We start from the raw sequence: 22,245 nt of genomic DNA on the forward strand, positions 1-22,245 counted from the left end.
GCGACATTTCCTCCTCAAAGTCTGATGCACACAAGCCTGCACCAAAGGTTCTGTTTGGCGTCTCTTTCCACACTTCCCACACTTTGTGGTGGTTCTGTCGAGATGCCCCGCCGCGGTGATCTAGTGGCTAAGGTACTCGGCGACTGACCTGCAGGTCGCGGGTTCGAATTCCGGCTGCGGCTGCTGCATTTCCGATGGAGGCGGAAATGTTGTAGGCCCGTGTGCTCAGATTTGGGTGCACGTTATTGAACCCCAGGTGGTCAAAAGTTCCGGAGCCCTCCACTGCGGCGTCTCTCATAATCATATGGTGGTTTTGGGACGTTAAACCCTACATAAATATCTGTAGAGACTGCAGCCAAATTAGGCGGAGAAATTAGCCCCTGTAGTTGTGGCTTCTCCATGAGAATTTGGTGTCGTCCGCGGTGCATTTCGCGATAAAACTTATTAACGGAATGAACGTACAACGCGCGTTGCAGATGTTGGGGCGCGTTCTTTTGGTGTGTGCGCTGCTGCGCAATTAAGAGGTCGTGCCTCAGAGTTAGGGAAGGTCTTGCTGATTTTTTGTCAAATTCGTTAACCTCCAAATATTTGTGTCAAGTTTACCTCAGAATGTGTCAGAGCCAAGCGCTGTGTTATACCATGAAAAATATTTGCAGCTCGAATGGAAGATCAAGCCTGCGGTGTGGTTAAAGGCATACTGACGCAAAAACTTTAGACTAGCGTTTTTCTGCTACAATGAGTTCTTTGGGGCTCTTAGTCATAACACGACACATCGTTTGCAGCATGTGACAGATAAATAACTACAAGCCCCTAATTATTGGTGGGTTTCGGTGTGAGAGACCTCCAAAATTTAGAAGCCAACGGTTGCAACTATTGCCACATAGTGTGTGCAGCTCTTGACCATGTTAGGGCACAGAAATCTGACACATTTCCGCACGCTCCGCATCAAGAATTATCTCTTAATAGGAAACGGGACTCCAGTGTAACCACACACAGAACCTTCAAAGCGTGCACCACAGCCACAAACTCGTGACCAATCGCTGAGAAGTAGAGACTGCGGGAACAACACTGTAGCGGGAACAAACCCAGCGACAGAAAAATGGTGCCATTGACGTCATCATAACTTGTTTTATTGTATGCGGTATGGTGACTAGAGAGACCTAAGAGGTTCCCAAAGGATTCCACTTTTAAAGTGTCAATGGCACCATGGAGTTAAGTGCTCACGCGAACTTCAAAATCAATTTAAACCCCTTCAAAGCTTTATTCGCTGTTAATATTTTGCAGAGGATATACTAATGCTCACTGGAATCGATTTCGCAGGCTATCTCGGCCGTGAACATTTGTGTCTGTACCTTTTGAAAAAAGGCTTTGGAACAAGTCTGTGCTCAAGTAGTGGCATTTATCTGGAGTCCTTCATTTTTCTAACCTTCATAATGCACAGAGTAGATTTGTAACCTTGCAAGCTTTAAAGTAGTATGGATATCTAGTGTTTTTTACATTAACCGTTTGATGCTTGAATCATGAAACCACAATTTTTTTCCCTTTTCAACAACAAATATCACAGTTTACTTAATTCTGCAAATTATTTGTCAAAAATGCAACTTAAATGCATGCATCTAGGTATGTTGCAGTTCAGAAATAACAGGCACTTAAGTTAGTAGGAGGCTCTATACACAGATGTGTTTAGAGCCAAACCTTAAAAAGAGGTTTTGATTGTTGATTGTCACTTGCTAAAATGCGAATTCGACTAGTTTGCTTTTTTTAACAGTGATCACATGACATCGTGTCGGTGACCATGGGGGAACTCTAGACTTCTCCGCCTAAAGTAACATACTTTTTTGGAGTGGAAAATGTGCCATTAATGTGACAGCGCCAAAATATTCATCTAGCCCATCATGAGGTAGAGTCAGTTCCTTGTTAAGTTCATTTTTTTTTTTGCTTTGCAAAAAGATTGCTCTGCTCAACAATAAAACTCTGCTCAACCATCGACAGTTTAACAAAAAAAGTTTTGAAATATTCCATGAGACTTAAGATAGCGTCATTAAGAAAGAGTGGCTTCTCAGTGTGGAATTTTTTGCTGCTCTTGACAGTTTGTTTTTCATCCCATTGCATGTGCTAGAGAGGAACCCAGTTCACGTACCCCATCTTCATTTTCATCCTCACTGCTTGCTGATGGCAAACGTGTGCATGTGCATGAAGATTAGTAACGATATACAGACAGCTATTGCTATTATCTTCAAGTGGCAAGCACGTCCGAAGGCCTATTTTTGCATGAATTGAGTGGACGTCGGTCCACTCAATTCATGTAAAAATAGGGCTTCGCTAAAACTAGGGTTCACTATTATAGGCAAAATACGAACACGTCATACCGGCATTCACCCCTGCCTCCCTGAATTGCCGAATGCCATGAATTTCCGCCATACCACAAAAGCGATCATTGTGAGATAAACGTTTTTCAGAGCGTGACATGTGTGCATCGTCCTGAATGTGTGCACACCAAAAAAAACATACACCTTTGGTCAATCAATTGAGAGAGAAACGAAGAAGTGAGAGCTGTGCCATGTGCTTCTGCCCTCCGTAGAGAGCTTGAGAACATTCGGTTTTAGCCCAGAATATCTTGCATGAGATAGCATAGATGTCTCGTGCTGAAAGGTACGTATTTTACGGGTACGTGGAAATGGGCATCGAAGGCAAAACACGTTTTGTGGCTTGGTTGGTCGGCGTTTTTCAGTATATAGAATACGTGACACGTGTCAATAAAGGGTTAAACTGGCACTGAAGACAAAAGTTATATCAGTGTTATTTTTGCAAATTACCTTTCCATTTTATTGAAACAACCATTCTTGCTTTGAGATGACACTTCGTGAGCCAGAAAAGACTAAAAACAAAATACTAGGGTTGACGCAGTCTGATTACTCACGCAATATAGCAGTGGAGTTTACATGCAGTATGTTAATATGATGAACCATGAAATCAAAAGTGGTTACAGCAGTTCTACGAGCGAATCACTCTAAGATCATTGTTTCACTGTAGTGTCCATTAAAATACCAATATCAATGGCTGGAATCCTGTGTAATTTGGGAATTTAAGTACTGTACACCCTGTGTTTAACCCGATTTTTCAGCAGACTTATTCCGGCAAGCCTGGACCTGATAAAAAGGCCCTTCATCCACATCCCCTACTTCATTCGATAAAGCACCCGCTTCGACATCGATGGAGCATGTGGTACTACAAGAACGACAAAAAACGCAGCTGAGCAGATAACCAAATTGAAGTCGCCTGCTTTGACACTGTGGAGGACTTCTGGGCCCTCTTCAACCACTTGGAGGTATCAAGTAAACTTCGTCTTGGATGTGACTATTCACTTTTCAATGTAATTGCACCAGTTGCTTGTGTTGCAATATAGTTTTCTAATCTTGTGGTATATTCTGTAACTCCTGGCAAATAAAAAGTTGTTTGCCATATTGTGTGCCTTTTGAAGGTAGGTAGGAGGTAGCCACATAGCATATGGGGCCATGCTGGAGGATTCTTGAGCAACATAGTGATATTTAACTAACCTTTGTGCAAACCTACGTGCATGTGTTGAGAAAGCGTACTTGGCTGACCCAAAAGAGGGAAATCCCTGTCACTCATGGGGATGCCTCAGTTTCTAGTTTTTGTAGTTACATGACCCCTTGCGTGTCATATAATAAATTATAGTGTCGGCTTGAAAATCTGAGTGTAGGCAGTGGTGATTGCCCATTGCTGAAGGTTTATATGTGAATAACATCTGAAGGGGGCCTTTTCAGCCAGTTTCTAGCCGCTTTGGCTTTGCTTCTCTTGTTAAATCTGACAGGGGTGCATCCAGTGTCGCTGGTTTCTCCTATGGTGGTAGTGTGACGCGTGCATTGGTGTGCAACTGCACCTTGAGAAACGCGCCCCTTCTTGCAACTGCACCTGAAGCGAGTGATGGGCAAACAAGCCTTGTCTTTGAAGACAGTGCCTCAGTTTCAAGCTCTCGCAGTGACATTGTTTTGTTTCAGCTTAAGACATCGCAGCCGTTCAGGGCTTCGTTTGTTTATGGTCACAAATGGTCTCCTCCGCTTCACGTGCTTAGTTTCGGACCTTTGTGCACAATCATAGAGCTAGTGTGGTTAGGTGCGAGGTCCACAAATCACTGGGGCGTGCGATGTGCTAGGGCTGGCTGCAAAGCTCTTGCCGCCCAGAAGGCCCAACTGGAGAGCATTTTGGCCCCGAAGGGCTGCGTGAGACGGTTCACGACCGGGTATGAAAGTTCAACCTTGAATTTCTCCGCTTATAGTGAAGTTACGATAGGAAAACTTATGAAATTAGAGTACGTCAATGTGAACCAGATTTTTGTTTCTTAGTGTCCTTTTAACCCTCGCCGCACACTGGAGCAAGGAAACATTGATAAGAAAATTTATATGATTTTAAAGTGGTCGTTTCTAAGCATCGGAAAGCTAGCCCCATTGCAATGGACATTATCCGAATGAGTCAACTATAATCTACTGTGTTTGCTCATGTGCTTTCCACATACAGCCTAAATTTGAAGTTACTGTCGGGGTAACTACTTGTTAACTCATTATTTGCGTGTACCATGAGTATATATTGGATCTGCTGTTTTAAGTTGTGAATTACTGCTTTCCCGTGACCTCGCACTGTTAATACATGTCACTGAGAAACTGCTTCTTCGATATCGAATTCAAATTTTTTTTAAGGTAGCAGTATTAAACGTTATGCAGTTTATTTCGAGGCACCATAATACCCAACCAAAACTCCTGGGAAATTTCGGTTACCTGCGATGCTGAAGTATTGCTCGAATGATGCATCATGATCTCAGAAGGCTCAGTGGAAGGATTTGTCTTGTAACTCGTTCTACCGCATGCCCAGGGGTGCAACCACTGCGCCAATTCCGCTTATTTGATACAATTCCCCACTGTTGAAGACAACTGCCCCAAACCGATGAGATTTGCCAAAATTACGCCGCACTGAGCGAAAATGTCCGACCAGCCTTAAATTATCTCCGGTGCGCTAATATCTTAGAGGAATGGAGGCTACATTGGCCCCCTGTATTTTACGTCGCCAATCAAAGCAAGCGCGAAGACTCTAAGCTAAAGCCACAGTGTAAAGCCCCGCCGTGGTGGTCTAGTTGCTAAGGTGTTCGGCTGCTGAGCAGCAGGTCGCAGGATCGAACGCCATCTGCAGTGGCTGAATTTTCGGTGGAAGTGAAACCACTGTAGGCCCGTGTGCTCAGCTTTGGGTGAACGTTGAAAAACCCCTTGTGGTTGAAATTATCGGAGCCTTCCACTACTTCATCTCCCATAATCATATGGTGGTTTGGAACGTTAAACCTGACATATTAGTAAATTAAGCCACGGTGTAATTTATGCGCTCGTTAAGTGAGAACACTTGTGAGATGCGATCGACAGGATAGAGATAAGATGAAGTGAGCCTGGTGCCCACAGTGGTTACTTATGAGTGGGACGATGGAACTTCATGCGAAATGAAAAAGGGGAGCTGTAGCCACGAACGCTTCGCGGGAAATATGAATTTGCTAGTCAGCAAACGTGGTTATGGCGTGCCAGGAACCTATGCCGTGGTTTCGCGCGCGACAAGGCCAACGTGCTGCCAATGCCGTCATTGCCAGCCACCACGTTGGTTCCCATACCAATGGCACATGAGAAATTTTCAAGCTTGAAGTTTGGTCGTCTCGGCGATCCGGCGCCATCGCCGGGCCAACGCACGTGCGCTTTGTTACTTTATCTGGTTGAACGTTCCTTGTAAGCGAGCCAAGATGTTGTGCCCTAAACAAAGAAAGAAAATAAAGAAGGTTGAGGTGGGATTCAAGGGAGGAGGGGGAGGTTGGGCGGTGTAGTGGTTCGACGATTGGCTGACCTTGTTCAAAATCATGCAGAACGCTGCTTTGCGACCTTCGCCGCTGTACACAGTTGCTTCGCAGAAAAGTGTATTATGACTTGGAAGGGACTATTGGTGCCAGTCACGGGACACAGCACATTTTGTTCAGTTATTGATGCGCCTATGCACCACATAATTGAGTGCTCGAATTATCACTGACGTCCAAAAAAGTTGCTGGCAACCATTTAGGGCAGAGCAGCGAATGACGTTTTATCTGCCCTAAAAAAGAAAAACAGACGCACCTGTTCGGCAGTTTTTTTCTTTTGTCGCCACCCCTGCTCCTTGGATTTACTAATCTCCCGAAGGTAAAGGACCCTAGCTTGACAAAGCCATGTATGAATTTGCAGAGTTGTTCAAAGGATTCGACAGACACGGGGAATGCTGATGCGGACTTCATTGTTTGCTTTCAGAATACTACTTTTTTTTTTTGAAATAGCAGCACACATGTTCATATTGCTTGATTTAGGTGATTGAATGTTTTGCAAATGTATTCCTTCCAAATGTAAGTCTTCTTTTTCGTTATGCTCCGAATTGTCTCTTTCATGATTAAACATTTATTTTTCCTGTAACCTGCTTCAAATTCAAATTTCAGTGCTCCAAAAGTAATATTTTGCTGCTCCAAAAATGCTCCAAGTTCAATTTTGGCTGCTGCACCCTCCCCCCCCCCCTTACTGCCAAAGCATATGTGAATGGTTGCTGAGACAGGTGGACGTGTACCTTATATGGTTGGCTGGCTAGTTCTTTTTTACAGACTAATATTTCTATTACACTATGGTATAAAGCCAATGTGGGAAGACAGCCGGAAAAAAAACGAAGGCCGTTGGCTTTTCAGCTTGCAAAAAAGCCAGAGGACTGTGGACACTGACAACAACTGGCTCGAAATAGTAAGTTATCTCTTCACAAAAAGTAGAGAGAGGTTTGATGTTGCTAGTGTACCCACTTCTACTTCATAGGGTATGAATATAATGCAGTCTAGCCTGCTTATATTGAACTCTGTAAGAACTGGCATTCGATAAATTGTATAATTCAGTATAAAACATCTAAAAAAGTTACTGTATTTTCAGTGTAAATTCCAATGTGCATGCTGATTTTATGGCACTGCTTTAAAATTACTAAATTTACTTTTATAATTTGTGTACGCTTTTTTTGTGATTTTGTAGCGCTGAAAGGGGGTTGCGCAAATTACGCACATTTCACAAAATCACTTGAAGTAATGTGCAAAGGCATATTCAGTCGCCGACCCATTTTCGAAGTTGCCGAAAACCGCAAAATAGTCTAAAAAATCTAACAGTCCGAAAAAAAGGTCAAGCCTGAAAAAAATCCCAAATAATGTATTGCTTTTTGCTGTTCATCGGGACGAGCAATTTTGGTTCTTTTTGGGCTATGGTAACATTGTTAGAAAGCGCGTTAGCAATCGCTGCATGTGATCAATGTGGGCGGAAGTTGGTGGCTCCTTGGAACCAAGCAAACAAAATTGATGACGGTCGCAAAAAGATGCATGCAACGTCTCGCTTGTTTGGCGTCATTTAACAAGACGGTCAGGAATTCTTTTACCTGCAGAGACACTTTACATTATTTTAGGCTTCAGCGACCATCAAAATAGCACTCTCGTGGACGTAATTAAACCCGCGTGTTCCAGGACAGCTATTTTCAGCGTGTCCTACAATTCGTGGACATGTCCGATTCGGCCTTTCCTGAATGACTAGAGGTGGTGCATCTTCCCCATCTTTTTTTTTGCGCAGCGTCATTCGACGATAGATTTGACGATATAGTTAAAATATTCTAGGCACCCACCCTACGTTTGTCAGATGCTATCGACCAGATAAAGTAACAACGCTGTTCGCCGATTGGTTCACTGACTGCAGCGGATACCTATCGGTTAGACGATGGAACTTAAGTAAAGAATTCGTTGCTTTAGCCACCAATGGTGCTATCAACGCTTTGCGGGAAATATAAGTTTTCTACCCTGAAAATACCGCTATCAATCAATCAATCAATCAATCAGTTTTATTTTCACACTCGAAAGAGAGGGGACAACACTAAGAGCTACTGCAGCTTTACAGTAGTCCTACCTCGTTTTATAAATGACAGCAGCACATTGCCGAGAAACAATAAGTGCAACATACTAATAACAATGTAATGCGCGATACAAAATACAGTTGCATTAACAAAACAAAAAGTGTGTAGGCATCAATACATATTTATAAATTCAAACAAGAAATATGTGCCTATGAACGAAAATGTGGATTTCATGGATTCGCATTTTTATACTCGATACACAAGTATATATCAACAGGTCCACATACGAATGTGTATACGCTCTTTCGTAACGTGTTCAATGCAATTTCAACACGAGCATAAGAAAACAAAGATAGAAATCCTGTGCAACGTTAATAATTTGTGGCGCGACGAACAAAATAGTCTTATTTCTTGATTAGAGTTGCACAGTTTGTTTTAATGATTGTTTATAATTCAACTCAGCCATCGAACGTTTCATGGATTGATTGGGTTTTAAGTATGACCATTAGGTTAAAATAGGCGGTAGTTGTATGAAAATACAGGTAGAATTTCAAATTTATGAAGAGGTCTTTCGTAGTTAAATGAGTGTGGAACATTGGCAATGAAGTGCACAGCTCTTTTTTGGAGCAAGTGCAATTTTGCTGGACTTTTCTTTGTATACATGCATAAAACTAGGTCGCAATATTGTGTATTCGAAAACACTAGAGCATTGCAAACCAAAACATTGATGTTAACTGGAAGAAGAAATTTTAAGCGAGCTATACTTCCTACAGCAGAAGAAAGCATTTTACTAAGGTGTTTGACGTTGTTACGAAACGACTAGCTCCGAAACCGTAAAAAAAAAAACGCGACTTTTTTCTGCGGTCATGGCGAACTATCTCTTTTGTCGCCATTCGCAAGCTCTGTGTCCTCGGCTATCTTTTCTTCCCTCCCAGTGTCGCGCGTTCTAGTTCCGTTCTCGCGCGTTCTAGCTCCGTTCCGGTTCATTTTTTCAACACCATCCGGGGCGGGCAAAGGTGAAACGGAGGCTTCGAGCAAGTAAATCTTTCCACGAAGTTATTCACAAAAGAACCATTGGCGAGAGGAATCGAGCAAGCGCGTACAATATTATCTTCCTTGGCAATAGCTCAAGCACTCTGCCAATTTTCTATGACGTCGCTGGTGCCGTGTATTTCTTCAAGAGCACTACATCACCAACTCGGACCTTTGTTGTTGGGCATGTCGAGCGATTGTGTACCGAGCGCTGCAATAGCAGGAACGCTCGATTCCATCTCTTCCAAAGTTCCACTGTTAGACGCTGGCGATGACAAGCCTTTCGTTTCAGATCAACGGATACGTGAGGCTCTGATGGGCACTGTTGTTGCAACGATGTGCTGTGTTTACACAGCCAGAAATGCGATGGAGTCAAGGGCTGTAGCTCGTTGGGTTCACTTCGAAGACAGTTGAGGGGTCTGCTGTTGATCACAGCTTTAACATCACACAGCACCATTGTGAGGCCTACCACGTTGAGACTACTGCGTCGGAGTGACTTGAGCGCAGTTTTTGTGGTACGAATGAAGTGCTCCCACCATTCACCTCACCCCAGAGCGCGTTCTGCGATAAACTTTCATTCTATTTTGATCTCCGCGGCGTCCTTGCGAAGAGCCATTCGCGCAGATGCAAACCATCTAGTCTAACACCGAAACGTCTGGGCGTTGTCAGAGTACACAATTGAGGGTACACCACGGCGTGCGACGAAACGACCAAAAGCGAGCAAAGTTGTGGCGGTGGTCATGTCTGATGTTAGCTCGAGGTGAAGGGCGCGTGTGACGGCGCACGAAAACAAAAGTATGTAAGTCCTTCTTGAACCGCTCTTACTCGGCGTACAGTGGCCCGCAGTAATCAAGCCCAACGACCGTGAAGGGGCTGGTTTCCGTAATTCTTTCGCGAGTAAGTTGAGCTATGGGTGCTATCTTGACTGTAGTTTTCCAGCGTTGGCACACTATATATTGAAAAATGATCCTCTTCATACTTTGACGCCTTCTCAATAACCAGAAACACTCTCGAAGCTCAGTGAGGATTGCTTCAAAACCATGGTGGATGGTACGCAAATGTGCTGCCAAAACAAGCAATCTGGTGAGCTTATAGTCACTTGGTAATAAGATGTGGTGACGAATGTCCTGTTCAGGGTGCAGCGCTTGCAGTCACCCACCGGTGCGAGCAGGCCGTCCTTATCCATACTTGGGCACAAACGAAGTACAGGGGATGTTGAAGGTAATTGCAGACCTTTCTGGAGCGCTTGGACCTCGATTGGGAACGAGTCTTCTTGCATTACCTGCAACCAATAATGCTCAGCTTGAAATAATTCTTCTGCTGTCAAAGGACCAGACGCTGATGGGAAGCATCTTGCATGGTGGCTGAAGCGCTCGATCCATGCAGTTACTATTAACAGTCTTGCAAAAGAGCTGTTGGTTTCCAGGGGGCATGACATCGTGGCGAACATTATTGGCGAATGAACAAACGGATGCAATTTTGCGGAAAATCCTCGATCATTCGTTAGCTGCTGCGATTCGGCGAACGGTATTTTGTCGCTGAATTCGCTTACGTCTATACCTTCGTAAGACCATGTTCTGCCAAACAGTCAGGTTAGGCCATGCCACCACTTCGATGATTTGGTAAGATCCAAAAGTTATAGTCCTCGAGTGATGACATCGGCGGGATTTTCTTTGCTGCTACAGTGAAACCATTGGGAAGGACTGGTATGCTGCTGGATTTCGGTGACATGGTGTGCTACGAATGATTTCAACTTGGTCACTGAACTTTTTATCCAGTTTGATGCCACAAGCGAGTCCGTCAAAAAGGCAACAGCAGCCTGTTGGAAAAAGAGGGACCTTTTGCACGTAGCGTATTAGCCGTACAACGATGGTGCATGCGAGGAGCTCCAGGCGTGGAAGCGATACCATTTTCAAAGAAGCAAGTCGGCCCTTGATGATCCAGAGTCGCGTGAAGCACGTTTCGGGCTGCGAGTTCACTCGTACGTAAATGCAAGCACCGTGTGCTCTAGAACTGGCTTCTGCAAATATGCGCAGCTGAAATAAAAAGCGCTTAGTTTTGTCTCGTAAGAATATATATCGTGGAATAGTGACAGATGAGTCGGACAGTTCAGAACACCAACTATTACATTCGGCCTGTTCACCTTTAGGCATACAAGCATCCCATGCAAGATTTTTCTTCCATAGATTCTGTAATACCATTTTAGTCTTTGAGGTGAATGGAGTGAGGTAACCAAGTAGGTCGTATACTCTGGCCAAGGTTTCCAGTCCTGTAAGTTTGGTAGGCGGCTTTCCAGCGGCCAACATAGCTGCGCGTCAGTGCCCAGGATAAGGTGATCGCCTGAACGCTCCCAGAGAACACCTAAAACCTTCATCAATAGATTTACTCCAGCTTCGTTTCCGATGGCGCAGCTGTCACGCAAGAAGCTTTCTTTAAACTCGTCACAATGTAAGGCTCACTAGCGAATTTCCATGTTTGCGTCGTTCAATATTTGTTTCGTTTCTTTATATACCGTCATTGCCACCTGCGTGCAGAGTAGCCCGATGATAAGATCATCTACGTAGAACGCGTGCTCCAATAAGGCTACGGTTTCTGGATGGTTTTGCTGACAAAATAGCAGGTGATGACGAATTGTTGCCGCCAAAAGAAACGGGCGTGATGCAGCTCCAAACGGTACTCTGGTCAGTCTCCAAGTTGTCATCGGTGGCATGTGCTCTTCCTTAGTTGCCGTCGTTCCAGTCACAAAAACCCTAGAAGGTGATTACTGTTTCCGGCTGGTAGTCCTGGATGTTCCACCTTGAGCGGCACCTCATAATGTCTACCGTGCTTCGTTATGTAGGGCTCAAACGGAGAGGTACACGTCGATCTCCAATGGTTGTGAATAGCTTCCATCGATTCCGATGGCATCAAGACACCACATCGACGATACGTCTATGTCTGGTCGAGAAGAATATCGGCTCGATATGAACAGTGCGCTAGACGGGTACTGGATGTCCAGTGATAAAGGTCTTTGTACCATCCATCCAAACGTTGTTTCAATCGCTGTTAGAGTCTCGTGGATGTGGTCTATCCTGCCGTTGGCCGCCTTCTAATAGGCGTCAGATTCTATACGCATGGTCATGTCGCCTTCTTGCCACGTATGTCATTGACATGCGTCAGCCACATGGTACTCTTTTTCGAGGAGCATCTGCAAGATATGGTGCTCTAGTGGTGGAGTCGTTACGGAGCAGATCTCTGGAATCGGCAAGGCTTCTAACTCCAGTTCAGCATCGCTAAATCGACAACTTATCGAAACGTTCGTCTGCATCAACTATATTGAACGCTACTTTAGGTTGGTCATTTGAACGCCAGCTTTGGAACGCCAGTTTAGGTAGGTCATCGTCAGTGTTAGTTTATTTGGCTATAAAAGATGCAAGCGTCTGTACATATTCGATTGGATGATGAAATTCCTGATGCAAGATCGTTCACATACATAAGGAAGAGTATTGGGCTGAGCACTGACCACTGATGGGCAAGCTATTTAACAGACACTGCAGTGGTATGAAGACCGGCGCTGTCAGTGAGCTGAGAAGAATGTGCTAGGAAGCGTCGGATCCAGGGCTGTACCCAAGAATAACTTTCGAGAAGTGCTTTTGTGTAGAACGGCTAACTTTGGGAACTGGTGGTTGATGTCAGGCACGTAATTACTTGAGTATCACTCAAAAACTTAAAACAATAATAATTTCAGGGGGCGTCAGAACCCCCTTCACTCCGGTCTAGTTACGGCCCTGATCGCATCCACGACAAAGTTAAAAGATCCAAGTTCCAACAGCAGAGTTTTTTTATTAGTTGTTGACAGGATCGAAGGCGTTTTAGTGATGTCGATGTATATGACGTCAGTTTGAGCCACTCTTTCCCTGTGCATAGACTCTAGCGGCGAGATTGCTAACCACACGTTTGAATCTTCAACACAAATAAGAGTTAGCTCCACCAGTACAGCACTGTAACCTTGTTCAAGACTGAAAAAATCACTGGCTATAGTTTCAATGGACATTGCGAAGTTTTTGTTAGTAGGATGAGGGTTCAGTTCACTCTCCTCTTACATCAGAAGCTAAAGACGATCAACATGAAAATTGGTACATGAAAAGTACAATGCCTGGCTTTGCGATCCAAATAGGCAACCATACAGGCTGAGTAGGGGGCATGGCACCACCAGATCACAACCGTCATTAAAAAGAATGCTGATGTCGTACGGAAACTGACTAAAATAAAGCATTTATTTTGTGTTGAAATCTGTCTAGTTCTTTTTCCTGAAAAAAAATTGTTGTATGGCGGGCTTGTTATAATCAGCGTAGACTGTATTTTGAATTGTTTTCTTCAATGTAGTCACCAATTTTCCCGTGCATTGGCGTTAAAACAGCATCATGTTTGAAACTATTTCCGTATATACGATAATTGTATCTGCACTCTAGTTGGTTAGATGTTTCAAGAGCATTGCAGAAGGTCAGAAATAGTTGTCCATCAAGAATGGGAGTCGTGCCAATGACAAAACTGATTGACCTTTAGGTGCTCTCCACCATCAAATCGGCAATATCTTCCCAGGTCCAAATTTGTGCACGCCTGGAAAAGAACCGATAAAAACATGCATTCCTCCCTCCAGCGTGATTTCATTGCTTGTCACTATCAATTTTAGATATTGTGATGTAACAGGAAAGGCAACCTTTATTAGGCCCGGAAGACACGATGAAGCGACCACGCCCAAGGCACAGAACTCAGACAAGCCAAATCCCCACAGCAGAAGAAGATGACGACCACTCATGATGATGAATATGTGTAAAGATAGATGATGTGCTTAATGAATGCCTACACTAACTTCCCCCCCCCCCCCACGTGAAAGCGGTCATCCTGACCGCAGTTCTTGGCCGCATTTTAAAGCGAAGATGAACGCCGTATGAAAGGCTTCATGCGGGATACGTGGACTATTTCTGCTGCCCTGTAGCGGCGGTCCGTCGGAAGAAGAACGGGTGCCACGCGATAATTCACAGGAGACGTTTGCTCCAAGACAGTGTAGGGGCCAATAAAACGTAATTGAAACTTCTCGCACAGTCCGGGAGTGCGAATGGGTGTAAGAAGGAGGACTTCGTCGCCAGGGCTGAAAGACACGGCACGATGGGAGGCATCATATTCAAGCTTGCGATCCTGTTGCTTGGCTTCAGTGTTGACGCGAGCCAGCTGGCGGCAATGAAGTAGACGAGACACGTATTCTTCACTTGAAGATGAACATGGTTTGACAGGCGCAGAGAAGAACGAAACATCGAGGAAAGAAGAGGGGAAGCGACCGTGGACGAGGTAGAACGGCGAGTAACCGGTTGTGCGCTGTACAGAGGTGTTATACGCAAAAGTGACAAATGGCAAAATGGTGTCCCAGTTTCTGTGGTCGGGTTCGATATACATCGCAATCATGTCTGACAGTGTACGATGGAAGCGCTCAGTCAGGCCGTTCGTCTGAGGATGGTAACTGGAGCTTGTTTTGTGTGTAGTGCCGGCTGCCTTGAGCACTTCTTCGACGAGTGCTGAAAGAAATACTCTTCCACGGTCGCTCAGGATTACACGAGGAGCTCCGTGTCGAAGGATTATTGCTCTAAGGATGAAGTCGGCCACTTCCGAAGCTGATGCAGAAGGCACGGGAGCTGTTTCGGCGTAGCGGGTTAGGTGGTCGACAGCTGTAACTATCCAACGATTGCCCGTGACAGTCATAGGAAGCGGACCATACAGGTCAATGCCAACTACCTCGAATGGTTGCAGGGGACACGGGAGCGGTTGTAATTGTCCACTTCGAGTTGATGTAGGTAGCTTGCGACGCTGACAAAGGGCGCATGAGGCAACGTACTTCGCGACACAGGTGGACAAGCCCGGCCAGTAGTAGTGACATCTTATGCGGTCATACGTTTTCTGGAAGCCCATGTGTCCAGCAGACATGTCGTCGTGATATGTCTTGAGGACTTGAGCCCGAAGAGAGCGAGGTAGAACGGGCACCCAGCGTTGACCATCAGGGTGGTAGATATGACGGTACAGGACGTGGTTGTTGAGCTTGAATTGCGTCAGCTGTCGGCGAAGACGGGCGTTAGGGGGCCGGCAAGTCCCGTCAAGACGGTCCATGATGCGGCGACAGTAAGGGTCAGCACGTTGGTGAGATAAGAACAAACCACACTCGCTTGGAGAAGTTGGGTCCAAAGTAGTTAATGACGAAACATGTAGGGAAGAGACGGCCGAAAGCTTCTCGTGTGCAGCAGTGGCGGGTTTGTTAAGCGGCTCCGAAGAGAGCGGGCAACGCGAAAGGGCGTCGGCGTCTTGATGCTTGTTTCCCGACTTGTATGTGATAGTGAAGTCGTATTCTTGTAAGCGAAGGATCCAGTGACCAAGGCGGCCGGACAAGTTCTTGATTGTCGAGAGCCAGCACAAGGCGTGATGGTCCGTAACCACAGTAAAGTGGCGGCCGTGGAGATAAGGTCGAAACTTTTGTATCGACCATACGACCGCTAGGCACTCCTGTTCGGTGATGGTATAATTCTTTTCAGCAGGGGTCAGTGCACGGCTCGCGTATGCGACGACTTTCTCACGTGAAGATTCGTCTCGCTGTAGAAGAATTCCACCAATGCCTCGACCACTAGCGTCTGTATGCAGGAGCGTAGGCGCGGTTTCGTCGAAATGGCAGAGGACTGGTTCGGATGTGAGTGCACACTTCAGTTGGGCAAACGCCGCTTCACATTCAGGAGACCACACAAAGGCGACGCCTGATCCGAGCAACTTGTGCAATGGTGAAGCTATTGAGGCGAAGTCTCGAATGAATCGGCGAAAATAAGAAGCGAGGTCGAGGAAACTGCGCAAATCTTTGGCTTTTTCAGGACGTGGGAAGTGTTGGACAGCGGAAATCTTGTCAGGATCGGGACGAATACCGTCCTTGCTTACGATGTGGCCTAACACTTTAATTGTCTTGCTCGCAAAACGGCACTTCTTGGTGTTCAGCTGAAGGCCTGCGTTTGCAAGGCACGTAAGAACTTCGTCCAGTCGTGGCAAGTGCTGAGGGAAGGTTGACGAGAAAATAACGATATCGTCTAAATAGCACAAGCAAGTCTTCCACTTCAAGCCTCGTAAAACTGTGTCGATCATCCGCTCGAATGTTGCTGGAGCATTGCAAAGGCCGAATGGCATGACGTTGAATTCATACAGCCCATCTGGTGTTGAAAATGCTGTCTTTTCTTTGTCATCCTCGTGCATGGGTATTTGCCAGTAACCTGAACGCAGGTCTAGGCTTGAAAAGTACTCAGCACCTTGCAGTGAATCCAAAGCATCGTCTATGCGCGGCATGGGGTAAACATCCTTGTGGGTAATCTTATTAAGTGCTCTGTAGTCCACGCAAAACCGCACGGAGCCATCTTTTTTCCTTACTAAAACAACAGGGGATGACCAAGGACTCGCAGAGGGACGTATAATGTTCCGTTGCAGCATATCGGCTACATTTTGTTCAATAATTTCACGCTCGGATGAAGAGACGCGATATGGTCGACGGCGTACGATGGAAGTGCCATCGGTCTGGATACGATGCCTAATAATGGACGTCTGTCCCATAGATGACGAATGGACATCAAACAATCTCCTATGCTTTTGTAGTAAGGCAAGCAACTCATCTGTCTGTGAAGAGGTCAGTTCTGGACTAATAGTCGCAGCAAGAACAGAAACGCTTGATGAACGTCCAATAGAAGGAAGGTCAGAACACGCTGGCATAAGGGAGACAACAGAGACAGGTTGAGATCCAGAAACGCAAGCCATTGTGGTGCCTTTAGGAATGAGAATTTTCTCAGAAGTCTGGTTTGTAGCGCAGAGAAGTCCGGAGCCATTGTGGAATCGCGCTAGACCTGAAGCAAAGGCTATACCTCTTGCGAGACAGCGTGCAGATGGTTGCACAAACACGTCACCAGAGTCGATCACATTAGAAGTGATGGCAACTATCCGCTGATGACCAGGTGGTAGCTCGGTCTCTTCAGCAGCGAGCAAGCGAACGGGCTTGTCATCCGCATACAGGGCATAGTCGGTTTCCATCATATGAACAACATTTTCTTTACAGCAAATGGAAGCGTTCGCCGTAGACAGAAAATCCCAGCCTAATATAATCTGGTGGGCACACGAATTCAGCACAGCAAATTGTACAAAATGAAGAATACCAGCGATGAAAACACGAGCGGTGCACATAGCGGCAGGTCTAATGGCGTCCCCTTGAGCAGCGTACAGTGTAGGTCCATCATAAGGGGTGGTGACTTTTCGTAGACGTGAGCACAAAGAACGATCAATCACAGACAAAGAGGCACCAGTGTCTATTAAAGCGTCCACGTACACACCTTCTATTAAAACAGCTATCGTATTATATAGACGCACTGGAGGAATTTCTGTCTTTTCGTTCGATGCAGCTTTTCCTCCAAAAGCTGCAGAGGTTAGTTTTCCGGGCGTTGGTTGGTGAATTGCGAGACAGGTCGCAATGGAGACGTGGAACGGCGGAGGGGTGAGGGTGAGCGGCGTCTAGTAGAGCGGTAGGAACTGGTTGGCTCAGATGTCGCAGTTGGAGACGGTGAGCGGCGTAGCGGCGGATCATAAGGACGACGTTGGAAAGCGTACCAGCTTGTCCCATCATCCCGTCCGTAGGTGTCGAGTCCACGACGCTCGTCCTGCTGACGCTTCCGACAGACGCGTGCAATGTGGCCCCGATAGCCGCAGTAATAACAGATCGGACGATGCGGCCGACACGGTGGGTGAAAGGGCTGGCTAGTCACACTCGGAGTTAACGAAGCCAGCGGGACAGGCGTCGAGTGTGCGGGCATTTGTTGTACCACGGGTGGTGAGCCAGCGAGGACTTGTGCGTACGTCGGTTGGAGTCGAGGTACTGGAGTGTCTACAAACGCTGGCCTGGTCATGGACGCCAGCTCCTCTTTGATAACATCCCGCAAAACATTTTTGGAGGGGGGAGGTGGACTCGGTGTCATTGAGAGGCCGAAAGATTGTAGCTCTTCCCGTATAAGCGCCCGGATCATGGCACGCAATGAGGCATCAGTCGTGGTAGTGTTTTCAGAGCTGTCCGGCGGTAACCGTTGGGATTCAAGTTCTTCCAGGCGTTGGCACGTGGCAACAACGTCAGCGACCGTAGTCGGGTTCTGAATGACCAAGGCATTGAATGCGACCGTGCCTATCCCTTTCAGTAGATGACGAACTCTCTCTGATTCAGACATGGACGTGCTGAAACGGTGACAGAGAGCAAGCACATCCTCTATGTACAATGTGTAGGACTCACCGCATTGTTGCTTGCGAGAATCCAGCGTCTTCTTCGCGAGAGCTGAACGAACCGCCGGGGTGCCGAAAATTTGGCGAAGCTGTTGCTTAAAACGCGTCCAGTCCGTAATGTCCGTTTCATGATTGAAAAACCATGTTTTCGCTACGCCCGTGAGGTAGAAAGAAACACGGCGAAGCTTGGTAGGATCATCCCAGTTGTTAGTGGAACTTGCTCGATTGAACTGGTCCAACCAATCTTCCACATCTTCACCTCGAAGTCCGGCGAACGTGGGCGGCTCACGCTGGTGCGCGGTGATAATCCACGATGGATAGGCCGTGGTAGCCGGGGCCGTGGAGGTAGACGCAGAAGCGCCGGTTGGCTCGTCCTGAGGCATGTTACCGGACACCTGGTACAAACGACGACCTGAGCGCAGCTCCAGGAGGCAGATCGGGCTGGGAGAGGACGGAAGATCGTAGAGCACACTCCACCACTTGTGATGTAACAGGAAAGGCAACCTTTATTAGGCCCGGAAGACACGATGAAGCGACCACGCCCAAGGCACAGAACTCAGACAAGCCAAATCCCCACAGCAGAAGAAGATGACGACCACTCATGATGATGAATATGTGTAAAGATAGATGATGTGCTTAATGAATGCTTACAATATCTTTAACTGAAAAGGACAAAAAGTTTGGAGATCAGCAACGCTACGGAAATAGCAGTGAAATTTACATTTCATCTAAAGAACAAATCACTCCTACCAGCTCTTCGATAACATCTTTTAAACTGCCTCTTCCAAAGGCTTCTCTCGACATCACAAAATTTTTATATTACCAACTGTTACTAATTTTCGCCGCTAACAATCTAGGAGTTGTGCCCTGAATATCCCTGAGTGTGTCCATTTTATCTCGACGATTTATGTTTTTTATTTATTTAGAAATACTGTAAACCCTCCATTGAGGTTCACAACAGGAAAGATGCCACAGACTGTACAAATTAGGCTCATAGCTATACATCTCACAATAAAAAAAGAAGTATACATAAATCAAACTCGTGAAAGCTCTGCATTCCAAACGAAAAACACACACGCTGATTAGCAATGCAACAGATAACAATCGCAATAATCTTTAATAAATCACATAAACGCAAATGAAGTAAATGCACAAATTCATTAACATCACCCACAAGTTTCACGAATTGCTTCCTGTCATTTAGTTACGCTTTAATTAATATATACAAAAGTTGTCCCAGTCCAGCACAGCGAAGCTTACACAGTAATCTGTAGTGAGGTACCTTATCGAAGGCCTTAGAGAAAACTATGCAGATGACATCAATTTGTTCATTCCTACCTAAGCTGACGCAAAGTGATGGATAGTTTGAATATGCAGTGTTGGAATCGAGACTTCACTCCTAGAACCATCCTAAGAAAGATAGAATTAATTTTTACTTTCCAGGAATGTGATCATATGTTTGACAATGATATGTTCTAATAATTTGCAGCAGATATATGTGAACGACACGGAACCACAATTATTGACAGACAACCGATCACCACTCTGTGCGCCAGTCAATGGCACTGATCTAGTGCAAAGAGACTTTAAAGAGAACCTCTAAGTAGTAAGATATACACTCCGCATAACGTTGGAAAAAAGGAGTGGGTATTTCATCAGGCTTGCATGCTTTTTTAGAGTCAAGAGACAATGAATTCTTCAATACTGGAAAAGGGTGGGTATTTCAAGAGGCTCCCATGCTTTTTTAGAAGCAAGAGACAATAAAATCTTCAATACTCCTTCTCGACTGATAACAATATCATCCATCTGCTCAGATAAGTGGCATAATACATCCTTTGTTCCAGGGGCATCTTGTAAAAACTGACTGAAATAAAATGTTAAGACTATCTGCAATATGAACATTCTGCATCGCGATTTCATTTTCCGATTTCATCTGGTCAATTTTATTGCACTATTGAACATATAAAGTCAGAACCTGAGACCTAAATGTTTAATAAAATAATACAACTTTTTACCAAGAAAAGCACGCTTAGATTCTAACAAGTATTTCTTCAATTATTTTCGTACTCGAGTTATTTCCTAGGAGCCATAGTTTCTTCTTCTCCACGGCCTTTTTAACTTTCGCTTCTTAGGAATAATATCTCGTGTTGTTCATGGATTGCAATTTTTAGACTTCTTTGTTGTACTGATAATGAATTTGTCGATGCAATATTTATTACCGTAGTAATGTTGCCGCAATTACACTGTTTTGTGTTCGGATGCGTGCTAAAAATGACCAAACAAATACCTCTACTTGTCAAAAATGAAAATGTCATCTGCGTTCGTGTAATGCTTCACTTGCACAATCTTTTAGGTTCAAGTTCATGAAACAGTCAGTGGAATAGTAAGAGAGACCAATCTATGATCAGAAACTCCCTCATCAACACATATATTATAATTGCACACTTTGTTTGAAAGGAACACTAGATCCAACACTGACCGAGACGAAGATGTTATCAATTCATATTCGCGCACTATTTGTGTTAGACTATGAGCAAACATATTTTCCAACATTTTTTTACCACAATCAATCTCAACGTGACCAGGCAAAAACGCGTCCCAGTTAATGTGGGGCAGATTAAACACTCCAGTAAGAATCAGCCTTGTGTTCCCATTAACATGGGCACAAAAAAAATATTCAATTTATCAAGATACTCTGATGCCGTTGCAGGTGGTCTGTACGCGACATCAACAAGATGTACTTTGTTAAAAAGGCGCATTCTACACCACACCGTTTCTGGTGCATTGCTTTGAACTTGTGAGGCCACAACATACTTTTTTTTTACTATGATATCAACCCCGCCCCCTAATCAGTCCCCATCACCAGTAAAGATCTAGTAGCCTTCTGGCACAATGCAGTTATCAGGGACACAGCTGTTTAGCCACGTTTCAGTTATGGCCACCACAAGACGACTTCGCGATAGCAAATTGCATTCAAGTTCAGTTACTTTGTTAACGATACTTCGGGAATTAAATTGAAGAAGCCGAAGCTATAACTGTGGCGAATAAAAGAGTGTTTCTAGCGCGTTAGATGACATGCTCTCGTTTCTTGTACTGCTTCTTCCTTCATCAGCAGCTTCAAGAGCATTTCTCTGTTTCTGTTTATCTGCACGATTTCGATACAGGTATCGCTCTTCTCGTTTGGCATCCCAGCCGTATATATCAGCGTTTATTTTAATATTATCCTGCACCAACATTACCTGGGCCTTATTAGTCCTATCTGACGCTGCACTTTTTCATAGGTTGCACCTTATTTCACCCGTTTCTCGGGGGTAGTCTTGGCGTGCATCTATGCATCTTATGTGGTTACCCCTCTGAGAAGCGCGAAGCGGTGGTGGCGCGCACGGCACGCATGAAGATCAGGCATGAAGTCGTGGCCAGGCATGAAGGCCAGATCCGTGGGCGCATCCGCTTATGTGCCCTTCTTCTTCTCTTCAACCTCCCCCCCCCTTCCCAAAAAATAAAATAGAGAGAGAAAATTAAAATTACTTTTGCGTTTGCATTCATACTCTTCAGTTGCTGCAGAAGTATCTGTTAAAGTGACAATAGATAATGCCTTAAACAAATGTGGTGCTGCGTTTGAGAGTTTGTGTTTGTGGAGAGCACTTTTCCTAGTGATATTGCGTTGTTCCACTGCCCCCGCATAAAGTGGTACCCATCATTCAACTTTTTTTTTTCAATGTGGGTAATCGTGTGTTCGTTTTCGAGAAGAAGTGAGACTAGGCGCTGGGGGAAAATCTGAGACCACGGTGACGACAATGGATCTTCGGAGGTTGATTTTTCACACGCTTTGCCGTCTTAGGCCTCACCACGGGTTCGCTACACTGTTTTCGGTGGTTTCAAATTCTGACATAACCTTACCACCATTCTCGGCAGTAACAATGGGTAGGCGTAATCCACTTTCATGACTATGCCTTATTAGCCATGAGC

At 45.2% G+C, this 22,245-nt stretch overlaps 1 pseudogene; it reads left to right on the top strand.

Moving 5' to 3' along the window:
• The window catches only part of LOC142761767 (eukaryotic translation initiation factor 4E-1A-like), a 28,250-nt pseudogene that overhangs the window by 158 nt on the left and 5,847 nt on the right, over positions 1-22,245 (top strand).

The sequence above is a fragment of the Rhipicephalus microplus genome, chromosome X (genome assembly GCF_043290135.1).
Source record: "Rhipicephalus microplus isolate Deutch F79 chromosome X, USDA_Rmic, whole genome shotgun sequence".
Taxonomy (NCBI): Eukaryota; Metazoa; Arthropoda; class Arachnida; order Ixodida; family Ixodidae; genus Rhipicephalus; species Rhipicephalus microplus.